The sequence below is a fragment of the Meles meles genome, chromosome 7 (genome assembly GCF_922984935.1).
Source record: "Meles meles chromosome 7, mMelMel3.1 paternal haplotype, whole genome shotgun sequence".
Taxonomy (NCBI): Eukaryota; Metazoa; Chordata; class Mammalia; order Carnivora; family Mustelidae; genus Meles; species Meles meles.
Genome location: NC_060072.1, coordinates 110,638,552 through 110,652,123, shown reverse-complemented (window position 1 = coordinate 110,652,123; position 13,572 = coordinate 110,638,552).

The following is a 13,572-nucleotide window of genomic DNA, read 5'->3' as shown; positions in this document are numbered from 1 at the left end:
GGTTACATACTTTTTCTATAAGAAAAGAAGTACGAGCCCTCCAGCCCCCACCCGAAAGTTCGGTTTTTCACTAGCCGAAAAAATTACAAAGAGGGTTTTCGCTTTTCCAAAATGGTAATTGTTTCTTTACCTTTAGCCTGAGTTTGAGAAAGGCTTCTGAAGAAAGCGCTGTATTTTGGGATAGCTGGGTGACACCTGGATAGAAATTGGCATATAAAAACGTTCAGCTCTAAGATGAATTTATCACACTCTGAACAGGCTATTGTCTTTACTGTAAAAACTCTTGTTAATGATTAGAGAACATCCATAAGCTTTCAAGAATGCTTAAACCCATAACTTGTTTGTCCTTCCCTTGATCCACAACAACAAGAAAAAACAATGAATTCTGGAAAAAGCTGCACAGATCTCATATCAAAAGGCCTAGAGTCTGATGTATGAGGGAAACACCCTTCCCCCCCAAAATAGGGAACCCTTCAATCCTGGAAATGTAAATTCTAGAAGTGATTAAAGTTACTAAAAATCACAAAATGCATGAATAAGATGGTCTTAATACTAGTATTTTTGCCACCCACTTAAGCTTGCAAGAGATAAAATGAACACAGATTAAATTATAGAGATTAAATTTAAAGGACGAAATTCCCTTCAAGGAGTAATTTACGTTGAAAATATGAATTACCTTTTTTTAAGTTTGCATAATTTGTAAAAATACAGCAATAATGACCTGTTTTTCCAGACATAAAGACATAAGGCTTTGAGATTGAAATCAAGGAAGACACTATTACACTTCCACAGCACATCAGAAACAAAACACTTTTGGATAGCAAACTTGACCCAGTGTACCAACTCACATAGGGGAAAGATAAGAAGAACAAGAGCCCCAGGCTTAATAAAAGGACTGGTAAAAGTGACAGAGCTATATAAGAAAGATAATTAAAGAAGAGATTATTCCAAGATCTCAAATCTTTTCTCAAATCGTCTTTCTCTTTTTTTTTTTTTAAGATTTTATTTATTTATTTGATAGAGAGAAATCACAAGAGAGGCAGGCAGAGAGAGAGGAAGGGAAGCAGGCTCTCCGCTGAGCAGAGAGCCCGATGCGGGACTCGATCCCAGGACCCTGAGATCATGACCTGAGACGAAGGCAGCAGCTTAACCCACTGAGCCACCCAGGCGCCCTTGTCTTTCTCTCTTAATGATTTGCCTTGACAAAGTGCTGTACTCTAAGAAAATTCTTCTGAAACAGTCCATTGTGTGCTAAAACCTGAGAAAGAGTTCTTCTGATTTCCCCACCAAGATTTTACCTCTCATTCTCTGTCACCTTGATCCCATTCCCAGATCACTATTGCCCATTCCTGATGGTTTCAAAGATAAAATAAACCACAGTATTTTCTCAGAATGCTCACATCTTCTCAGCTGATGAAGATATTGCTACCATACTCCCATACATACCCAGTATCTATGCTGGTTTCACCCATGTCACTCACCTAAATGTCACCATTAAGTGTTCCAAAGCAGATTTCTCAGACCTCTCTCCCAGGCTGTACTTCAGTTACTAAACCTTATATATATTATCTTAAGACTAGCTGTCCAAAAACCAAGGAGAATTCAGTAAAATTCTGTTCTCCAGTGTCAGCTGTAGATCTTTAGAATCTCTGCTGTCTCCATTCTTATCGTGTCACACTTCCCCACGGGGAGGAGAGTGTAGTTCTTCATCATCTGCAGCACCAAGAAAAGAGTCCCTTCCACCCCTACGCCCCATACTAGTCACCAGTGACACAACAGTATCCTGTGGCACAGCTAGTCTGAGGTAGACATCTCTGCAATTATCAGGTGTTGTTGACAAGGAGAACGCATCACTGGGTGAGTAACATTCATAATCTACTTGTGGCCATCCCAGAATGAGGCTTCAGTGACACTACAATATGTTGCTGAACTGGTGATATTGGACTTGCTCTAGGAACAAACTTAACTTCCATTGTGATGCACAAGTCAATAGCCAATGGGAGTTGAAGATGTATCTAAAACAACAAGCAAATGAAGATGCGGCTTTCAAATTCTAAGGGTAAAAAAAAAAAGCACTCCGGACTCCGTTGTGAACTTAAACTTGAGTTCACAACTGATTTTCGTTACTTCTATAAAAAGAGAGAAGGAATTATTCCATTCATAATTTTTCTAATCAGAACAATTGCTATTTTCAAGGGGAAAAAAAGCCAAATTATCTGCTAGAGAAAACCAAAATTAGTAGTCTTCTTTGAGAGAATTGCTTCTATGACTTTCCCTCAAAAGATTAGAAAGAGAAATCAGCTTCATTATTACAAAATACTTAAAGGTCTCTGAATTCTTCTTTTCTCTGTCAATATCTACAAGCTTTTGAGGGACACCTGGGTGGCTTAGCCATTAAGCATCTGCCTTCTGCTCAGGTTCCTGAGTTAGAGTTCCACAGCTGGCTCCCCACTTAGCAAGGAGTCTGCTTCTCCCTCTCCCTCTTCCTGTTATTCCCCCGGCTTTGCTCACTCTCTCTCAGTAAAATAAATAAAATCTTTAAAAAAAGAAAAAAGCTTTTTTTTTAACGATTTCATTTATCTATTTGACAGAAAGAGAGATCACACGTAGGCAGAGAGGCAGGCAGAGAGAGAGGAAGGGAAGCAGGCTCCCCGCCGAGCAGAGAACCCGACGAGGGGCTCGATTCCAGGACCCTGAGATCATGACCTGAGCCAAAGGCAGAGGCTTAACCCACTGAGCCACCCAGGCGCCCCTAAGGGTTACTTTAGTAGGTTTGTTTGTACATGGCCCATTTTAGCATCAAATCCCAATCTCTGATAATATGAATGTTCCTCTCAAGGGATGGGTATCAACTAAACTTATAGTGGTGTTCATTTTGCAATGTACACATTTATCCCATTATTGTGTTTACACCTTAAACTCACACAATGTTAAATGTCAGTTATATCGCAATAAAACTGGGAGGAAAAAAAGAATGTTCTCTTCCTGACAAAGAAAGCCTACCTTTCTCACGGGAAATTCTATGACCTGTTTTCAGGTAGAAAGGGGAAGGGTAGAAAGCCCTTCATGCATCTGCTGTTTGTCAAGTGCTCTCAACTCAAAATAATCAATATACCAAATTGTCATATTTTGGGATGGCACATTCTGAACGCCTTCAATGTAAAACAGTCAAATGCAGCCAGCTCATTAGACTTTGAAGCATTGGGATTCAAAGGTATTAGTTGCTTTAAAAATAATCTAGTATTCTATATAGCAGAGTAAAAACATAAAATATCTACATTCTGGCTTAATTGTGATTAAAATGATATCAAATATATATTGATAAATATCACATTAGTCTTAGATTTGAAAGTTTTCAAGGAGGCCATTTGAAACACTTAGAGAGGGGCGCCTAGTGACTCAGTGGGTTAAGCCTCTGCCTTCTGCTCAGGTCGTGATCTCAGGGTCTTGGGATCGAGCCCTACAGGGGTTCTCTGCTCAGCAGGGAGCCTGCTTCCCCCCTCTCTCTCTGCCTGCTGCTCTGCCTACTTGTGATCTCTCTCTCTTTATCAAATAAATAAATAAAATCTTAAAAAATATATATTTGGAACACTTAGAGAAACATCATGACACACTAAATTTCCATTTAGGCCACATTTTAGTAACATCTAAAATTGAGGATGGGGTGCCTGGGTGGCTCAGTCGGTTAAGCATCTGCTGTTGGCACAGGTCTTGATCCTGGGTCCCTGGGATCCAGCCCCACAGCAGACTCCCTCCTCAGCAGGGAGCCTGTTCCTCCCTCTCCTCCCTGCTCATGCTCTCTCTTGCTATCTCCACCTCCCTCTCTCAAATAAATGGATGGAATCTTTGAAAAATAAATAAATAAAACTGAGGATAAAGAAGAGTACAAACATTCTCCTAATTACATAAATTATAATACCAGTTCCACAAACACAGGTTAAGTAACATAGCCCTAGGGAATGAGCAGAAGAGGGAGGACATTACTCCCAGCTGTGCTGCTAACTGACTCAGTGTTTAACCCTGACCTACGCACAGTTCCTGTTATGCTTTGATATCATCATCAATGAAATGAAGATTGCCTGTTAATACATTTTTTTAAAGGACAGAGAAAAGAAACACACAACATTATGAAGGCACTCTCTTGTGTGAAGGGGTGAAAAATAGGTCTGGGAACTAAGAATTTACCTTCATGGGTAACAGTTCATTTCTATTATACAAAAACAGATAAAGCAAATGAAAAATGTTTGACGTTTACTAATCCTCAGTGATGTGTGTTAGATGTCTACATGGATGTGTGTTAGAGTCTTCTCCAAATATTTTTATAAACACACTTTTGAGTAAGAGGCATTTTATTTATTTATTTATTTTTAAATTCTTTAGATGGGGGGATAGGGTGGGGAAGGGCAGAGGGAGAGAATCTTAAGCAGGCTCCACGCCCAGCACAGAGCCCAATGGAGGGCTCAATCTCACAACCCTGACCTGAGCCAAAATCAAGAGTAAGAAGCTTAAGCAACTGAGCCATCTAGGCTCCCCTTCTCTAAACAGTTTTTTGTAGTTTGGAAAATCAACTTCATTGAAGCATACTTTACATACACTAAAATGCATGATTCTTTGTGCACGGTTCAAATCATAGGTTTTTCTCCACTTTATTGAGGTGTAATGAACAAATAAAATTGTAAGACATTTAAAGTTTACAACACGATGATTTGATATACACGTACGTTCTGAGAGGATTCCCCCACCAGCGAGTTAATTAACACATACACTGCCTCACATATTTACTTTTGTGTGTCTTGACGAAAACATTTAAGTTCTACTCTCTTAGCAAGTTTCAATGATAAAATGCAGTGTAACGAACCATGGTCACCATGTTATAACTTAGATCCTCAGACCTTACTCATCATTTAACTGAAAGTCTGTACTTTTTTTTAAAGATTTTATTTATTTATTTGGCAGAGAGAGAGAGAGCACACAAGCAAGGGGAACAGCAGGCAGAGGAAGAAGCAGGCTCGCCACCAGTAGGGAGCCCGATGTGGGGCTCCATCCCAGGACCCTGGGATCGTGACCCAAGCTGAAGGTAGACACTTAACCAACTGAGACACCCATATGCCCCAAGTTTGTACCCTTTTACCAATCTCTCCCTATGTCCCTTACCTGCAGTCCCGGGCAACCTCTTGTCCACTCTATGATTTTACAAGTTTAACTTTTTTTTTTTTAGATTCCACATGTAAGTGATAACAATGCAGCAGTATTTGTATTTCTCTCTCTAGCTTATTTCATCTTGCACAATGAACTCCAGCTTCATCCGTGCTGTAGCAAATGACAAGATTTTCTTCTTTTTAAGGCTGATAATATTCCCTGTATATATATGGCACATTTCCTTGATCCATCCAGGCATTAATGGACACTTAAAGTTGTTTCTACACCTTGGCTATTATGAATAATTCTGCAATGAACCCAGGAGTGTAAATATCTCTTCAAGACAATGGTTTTGTTTCCTTTGGATATACCTGGATCATATGGTGTTCTACTTTTTTGTTTTTTAAGGAAACTCTACGCCCATTGTGGGGCTCAAACTCATGACCCTAAGATTAAGAGTTGCATGTTCTACCAACTAAGCCACCCAGGTCTCCCAGTAGTTCTACTTTAATTTCCTGATGAACCTCTATGCTGATTTACATTGCTATCAGCAGCATACAACCAGAGCATATAAAGGTTCCATTCTCTCCACATTCTTTTTTTCTTTTTTTTTTTTAATCCAGCATGCAGTCCAATGCCCAGTGTGGAGTCCAATGCAGGGCTTTAACTCATGACCCTGAGATCAAGACCCAAGCTGAGATCAAGTTGGACATTGACCAACTGAGTTACCCAGGTGCCCCCCTTTTTTCTGCATTCTTGACAGGATTTGTTAGCTCCTGTTTTTGTTTTTTGTTTTTAAGATTCCATTTAGTTATTTGACAGAGAGAGATCACAAGTAGACAGAGAAGCAGGCAGAGAGAGAGAGAGAGAGGCAAGCAGGCTCCCCGTTGAGCAGAGAGCCTGATACAGGACTCGATCCCAGGACCCTGAGATCATGACCTGAGCCGAAGGCAGCAGCTTAACCCACTGAGCCACCCAGGCGCCCCAGCTCCTGTATTTTTTATAATAAACATCCTAACAAGTGGGAGGTTATATCTTATAGTTTTTATTTACATTTCCCTGAAGACTTTCATGTATTTGTTGGCCATTTGTATGTTTTCTTTGGAAAAATGTACATTTGGGTCCTTTGATCATTTTGAAATTGGGTTACTTTTTCTTTTTTCTTTTTTCTTTTTTTTCCCTACTGGGTTGCAGGAGTTCCTTCTATATTTTGGATATTAACCACTTTACAGATATGTGTTTTCCAATATTTTACGCCATTTCTTAGATTGTCTTTTCATTTCGTGGTTGATGGTTTCATTTGCTGAGCAGAAGCTTTTTAATTTGAGATAGTCCCACTTGCTTATTTTTGGCTTTTGTTGTCTTTGCTTTTGGTCTCAAATCCAAACATTCATTGCCAAGATCAATGTCAAGGAGCTTATTCTTTCTGTTTTCTTCTAGGAGTTCTGTGATTTCAGGTCTTATGGTCAAGTCTGCAATACATGTGAAGTTGACTTTTTTTAATATCATGTGAGATAATGGTCCAATTTCATTCTTTTGCATATGGATATTCAGTTTTTCCAACACCATTTATCAGAGACCATCCTTTTCTTGTATATTCTTGGCTTCTTTGTCAAAAATTAATTTACCTTATATTAATTTACCTTATGTATATATAAAAACCATAGGTTTTTTTCTCTGCTCTCTATTCTGTTCTGTTGGTTATTATGTCTCTTTTTATGTCAAAATTATACAATACTATATAGCTTTATAATACAGTTTTGAAGTCAGAAAGCATGATCTCTCCAGCTTTGTTCTTTCTCAAGATTGTTCTGCTATTCAGTGTCTTTTGTGATTCCATACAAACTTTAAGAATGTTTTTCTACTTCTGTGAAAATGCTATTGAAAATTTGATAAAGGGGTGCGTGGGTAGCTCAGTCGATTAAGCCTCTGCCTTCAGCTCAGGTCATGATCCCAGAGTGTTTGGGCCCCAAGTTCAGCTCCTTACTCACTGGGGAGCCTGTTTCTCCCTCTCCCTCTGCTTCTCTGTCTGCCTCTCCCTCTCTCTCTCTCTCTCTCTCTCTCAAATAAATAAAATTTTAAAAATATTTTTGATAGAGATTACATTTAATCTGCAGATCACTTTGGATAGTATGCATATTTTAACAACATTAATTCTTCCAATCCATAAGCATGAAATATATTTTCATTTATCTTTGTCATCTTCAATTTTTTCATCAATGACTTATAGTTTTTAGCATTTAGAACTTTTACCTCCTTGGTTAAATTTATTCCTAAATGGGGACAGGTGGGTGGCTCAGTCAGTTAAGTGTCTGCCTTAGACTTGAGTCATGATCCTAGGGTCCTGGGATTGAGTCCCATGTCAGCTCCCTACTCAGCGGAGAGTCTGGTTCTCCCTCGCCCTCTCCCTCTGCCTTCCATTCCACCTGTTTGTGTTCTCTCTCTCCTTCTCTCTCTGACAAATAAATAAATAAAATCTTTAAAAAAATTTTATTCCTGTGTTTTATTCTTTTTGATGCTATAGTAAATGAGATTGTTTTCTTAATTTCTCTCTCAGATAATTTATCATTAATGTATAAAAATGCAATTGATTTTTGTATACTGATTTTTTATCCTGATAATTTCCTGAATTCATTAATTAGTTCTAGCAGATTTTGGATGGAGTCTTTTGCATCTTTGGGTTTTCTAATATAAGAACATGTCATCTGCACATAGAGACAATTTTTTTTCCTCTGGATGCCTTTTATTACTTTTTCTTGCCTAATTGCTCTAAGACTTCAAATACTGTGTTGAATAAAGGTGGTAAGAGTGGGCATACTTGTCTGTTCCTGATCTTAGAGGAAAAGCTTTCAGCTTCTTTACCATTGAGTGTAATGTTAGCTGTGGGCTTGACACAACAGCTGATCATATGATTTTTATCCTTCATTTTATTAACGTAGTGTATCACATTGATTGATTCATGGATTTTTTAAAAAGATTTACTTATTTATTTGAGAGAGAGGCAGAGAGAGTGACAGATAGCAAGAGAGAGCATGAGTAAGGAACAGAGGGAGAAGTGGACGGCCTACTGAGCAAGAAGACTAGATCCCGGCACTCTGGAATCATGACCTGCGCTGAAGGCAGATGCTTAACTGACTGAGGCACCCAGGGGCCCTGATCTATGGGTGTTGAACCATTCTTGTATCTCTAGAATAAGTCCCACTTAATCCTGGAGTTTGATCCTTTTAATGCACTTTCAAATTTGGTTTGCTAGTATTTGTTCAGGAGTTTTGTATCTATGTTCTCTAGTGATATTGCCCTCTAATTTTATTTTTTTTTAGATTTTATTTATTTATTTGGCAGAGAAAGAGAGCACAAGTAGGCAGTATAACAGGCAGAGGGAGAAAGAGAAGCAGGCTCCCCACTGAGCAGGGAGCCAAGGCAGGGCTTCATCCCAGGATCCTGGGATCATGACCTAAGCCTAAGGCTAAGGCTTAACCAACTAAGCCACCCAGGCACCCCATGCCTCTAATTTTCTTTTCATGCAGTGCCCTTGTCTGGTTTTGGTATCAAATGAGGAAAGTGTTTCCTCCTCAATTTTTGGAAGACTTTGAGAAGGATTGGTATTAATTCTTTAAATGTTTGTTAGAAGTCACTTGGACTTTTGTTTATCGGAAGGTATTTGATTACAGATTTGATCTCCTTACTCATAGTTTATCTCTTCAGATTTTCTATTTCTTTATGAGTCAGTCTTGGTAGGTTGTATATCTCTAGGAATTGATCCATTTCTTTTAGGTCTAATTTGTTGGACCTAATTGTTCTTAGCAGTCTTTTATGATCCTTCATATTTGTTTGGTATTAGCTATAACTTCTCCAATTTTATTTTATAATTTTGTTTGCATTCTCTTTCTTTTTTTTTGGTAAATCTAGCTAAAAGTTTGTGTATTTTGTTTATCTTTTCAAAAAAAAGCAGCTCTTAGTTTCATTTATCTTTTCTATTTTTTTTTAGTCTCTATTTATATTCACTCTGATCTTTATTGTTCATGAGGAACAGAAAATACATTTATGGAACTATACTGTATTTATTGAAAAAATCCACTTATAAGTGGGTCTGTGCAATTCAAACCCATGTTGTTCAAGGGTCAATATATGTTTACTTTTATCAGTGAGTGTTATACCTTCGTATGTTTTCCTGTTACTAATTAGTATCCTTTTGATTCAACTTAAAGAGCTCCTTTTAACATTTCTTGTATGGCTGGCCTACTGGTGATGAACTCCTTTAGCTTTTGTCTGGAAAACCTTATAACTACTTTGATTCTGAAGGACAGCTTTGAAAGGTAAAGTATTCTTGTTTGGCAGGTTTTTTTCTCCCACCATTTTTATCATGCCACTGTCTTCTGACTTACTAAGTTTCTGCTTAAAAATCTCATGGGGGCTCCATTGTTCCTAAAAACTTGCTTTTCTCTTGCTGCTTTTAAGATTCTCTCCTTCTCTTTAAATTTAGACAGTTTCATTATAATGTCAGTTGGTGTGGGTCTCTTTGGTTTAGGTTCTAGGCTTCCTGATCTGGATGTCTGTGTCTTTCTCCAGATTAAAAAGTTTTTGGCCGCTATTTCTTTGAATAAGCTTTCTGTCTTTTTCTGTGTCTCTTCTCCTAGGGCACCTATAATGTATATATTGGTCTGTTTGATGCTATCTAATAAGTTCTTTAAGGAATCTTTACTTTTATTCACTCCTTTTTCTTTTTGCTTCTCTGATTGGATGAATTCCACTGCCCTGCCTTCTAGTTTGCTGATCCTTTTCTTCTGTTTGATGTAGTCTTCTGTCAAACCACTCTATTGAAATTTTCAGTTCAGCTATTATATTCTTCAGCTCTATAGTTTTTGTTTGGTACTTTTTTTTTTAAGATTTTATTTATTTATTTGACAGAGAGAGATCACAAGGAGACAGAGAGGCAGGCAGAGAGAGAGAGGGAAGCAGGTTCCCTGCTGAGCCCAACGAGGGGCTCGATCCCAGGAACCTTAGATCATGACCCGAGCCAAAGGCAGCGGCTTAACCCACTGAGCCACCCAGGCGCCCCTGTTTGGTACTTTTTAAAAAATTTTATTCTATTTTAAGAATTTTATTTATTATTTATTTTTTTGGTAATCTCTACACACATCATGGGACTTGAACTCATGACCCCAAAATCAAGAAGCACACATTCTTCTGACTAAGCCAGCCAGGCACCCGTTTGGTACTTTTTAATAGTTTCAGACTCTGTTAAAATTCTCACTTTGATCATGCATTACTCTCCTGACCTTGGTGAGCATCTTTATGGCCATTATTTTGAACTCTAAACCAGATACATCACTTATCTCTATGTCATTTACATATGTTCCTGGAAATTTGTCTCTTTTTTAAAACATATTTCTCTGTTTTGTTGGTTTTTTTTTTTTTTTTCATTTTCCTTGACTCTCTGCGATGGTTTCTGCATATTAGATTAAACAGCCACCTCTTGTGGTCCCATGCAGGACATCAAACTTGTCAATCAGCCCAGCCTGAGCTCCTTATTGTCTCCCAAACCTTTGTGATTATCCAAGCCACCTTCCTTGTTCTTAGTGGCTCCCAGTAGTTGAGAGTTTGTCAAGACCCATCAGTATTCCAAAGGGAAGGATCTCATTCAGCACCTTGATAAGGGCTGATTGGAAGCCAGAGCCTCAAGCCGCAGTTAGAAAAGTATGCAGTTAATCTCCTTCAGGGAGTAATTAGGAGACAGAGATTTTTGTTTGTTCTTTCTGCACTGAGCCCTGTCTAAAGTTACAAGAAGGTGCTCTTGTACCCAAGTAGGTCTTCCTACTTGTTTGCTGTAGTCCTATGGAACTCATGAGCGGAAGTCCCATTGGCTAAGAGAGACTGTGATCCAGAAACCTGTCCTTTGGGCAACAGCTGTAAAAGCTGGAGCATAGTGTGTACAGTCTCTCAAAGAGATACTGGCAGCTTGGAGTCTGGAGGGAAATAGTGAGGGAGGTGTCCACCAGTTTCCTTGGTCTCTAGGGAGGTCACAAACAGCCCCTAGATGTGTGCTGAATTAGAAGCCTGACCCTCAGGAAGCAGCTTTCAAAGTATACAAATGGATCCTTTTCAGGGAAAGACAGATACATTAACATTTCCACCTTCTCTCTGCCGTTTGGTGAGTACTGAATGCCAGTTAACAACTGCTTCTTTGATTGCCACTCTTATGGGTCTTGTGGATGCAAGCCTCGTTGGCTCTCAGAGCTAGGTGTTTGGGGAGCCCATCCCTTAGGTGGGAATCTTAAAAGTTGGGGTACTAAATGTGAAGTCCAAATCCTTTGCTCCTCATGGAGAAACTGGGAGTTGGGAGTTCCCTCCAAAACTGTGGGACTCCCTCCTGGGGATGGAATTTATGGTGAGCATGTTTCACCCTTTCCTACACATTCTGATATGATATTTTCTCATTCACCCGATGTGTAGGGACTGTCTGGATTTCTTTCAGAGGTATTGCTCTGTGTGTAGCTATGCACTTGGTGTGTCCATGAGAGGAGGGGAGTTCAGGAGCTTTCAAATTCAAATGAGTTTTGACAAAGATATACACTCATGGAAGCATCACTTCAGTTAAAAAATAGAATGTTTCCAGGGGTGCCTGAGTGGCTTAGTTGGTTAAGCATCTACCTTCAGCTCAGGTCATGATCCTAGAGTCCTGGGATTGGCCCCACATTTGGCTTCCTGCTCAGCAAGAAGCCAGCTTCTCCTTCTCCCCACTCACTGCTCATGCTCTCTCTCTCTCAAATAAATAAGTGAGCAAAATCTTTGAAAAATTAAAAAAAAATTAAATATTGGATGTTTCCAACACCCCTCAAAATTCCCTCATGCCCCTTTGGAGTTCAGTAGCCCCCTCCCAAACCTGGCCCTAAGCAAGCATTGATCTTCTGTCTGTCACTGTAGGTTAGTTTTGCCTCTTCTAGAATTCAAGTCAATGGAATTGTGCAGTATGTATTCCTTTGGGTCTGGCTTCTTTCTCTCAGCATAATGTTTTTGTTTTGTTTTGTTTTAAAGAATTTATTTATTTATCTGACAGAGAGCCCACACAAGCAGAAGGCAGCGGCAGGCAGAGGGAGATCTGGGATCATGACCTGAACCAAAGGCAGATGTTTAACTGACTGAGCCTCCCAGCCACCCCTCAGCATAATGTTTTTGAGATTCATTCATGTTATTGCACATATCAGTAGTTCATTCCTTTCTAGTGCTAAGCAGTATGCATATACCACAGTTTCATCTGTTCACCCATTGATGAATTTATGGGTATTTCCAGTTCTTGACCACTATGAATGAGGCTGCTTTGAACTGTATAAATCTTTGAAAAGACATATATTTTCATCTTTGGGGAGTGAATACCTAGAAGAAAAATAGTTCGGATGTATGATAACTTTAAGTTTAAACTTAAGTTTATGAGAAACTGCCAAATTGTTTCTCAACATAATTGAATCATTTTACACATTCACCAGCCATGTATGAAATTCGCAGTTGCTCTACATCCTTGCCAACACTTGGTTTGGTCAGATATTTTTATTTTAGCTGTTCCAGTGGCTATGTTAGTATTAACTTATTGTAATTTGCCTTTATCTGACAACAAATGACGGTGAAACTTTTTCATGTGCTTATTGGCCATGCCTATATTTTCTTTTGTAACATGTCCATTCCAATTTTTTGCCTATTTTTAAACTGAGTTGTTTCCCTTCTTTTTATTAAGTTGTAAGAATTCCTTATGCATTCTTCTATAGAAGTTCTTTGTGACAATAAAAAGCAAACAGGAAATATTTTTGAAGAACTTCAAGGTTATAGGGGCACCTGGAAAGATCAGTCAGTTCAGTGTCTGACCCCTGGTATCACGTTCTCATGGGTCATGAGATCAAGCCCCAATTTGGGCTCCAGGCTCAGTACAGAATCTGCTTAAGATTCTCTTCCTTTGCCTCTCCTCCCACTCATGTGCGCTTGCTCTCTCTCTCTTTCTCAAATAAATAAGTAAATCTTTAAAAAAAAATCAAGGTTACATAATATTTCAAAGTTACAAAGAATTGTTTTCATTTAGTCTCTCATTTGCTTTGGGAATGGAAATAGAAACAAAAGTTTGCATTACTTTAAAAACAGAGTAATAAAGCTCTGTGTTTTAAAAAAACTACAAATACTAGGGGAAAAACAGAAAATAGATGTGAAAATCAATAAAGAAGAAAGTAATTTCATAAGGAATTTAGAAGCACCTCTTAGTAAAAATCTCTTGGCTTTTTATTAGGCAAAAATTCAAGACAGCATCTGTTGTTCTTAGTGACTACTCCAGCAATCACCCACACAGAGAAAACTGTGAGCCAAAAAGTGGGGGGGGGGGGAGCATTTATTGTGCTAAACTTCGAGATCTGTAATATAAAGAGGTTTATTAACCTTGAATTATTTTGATGA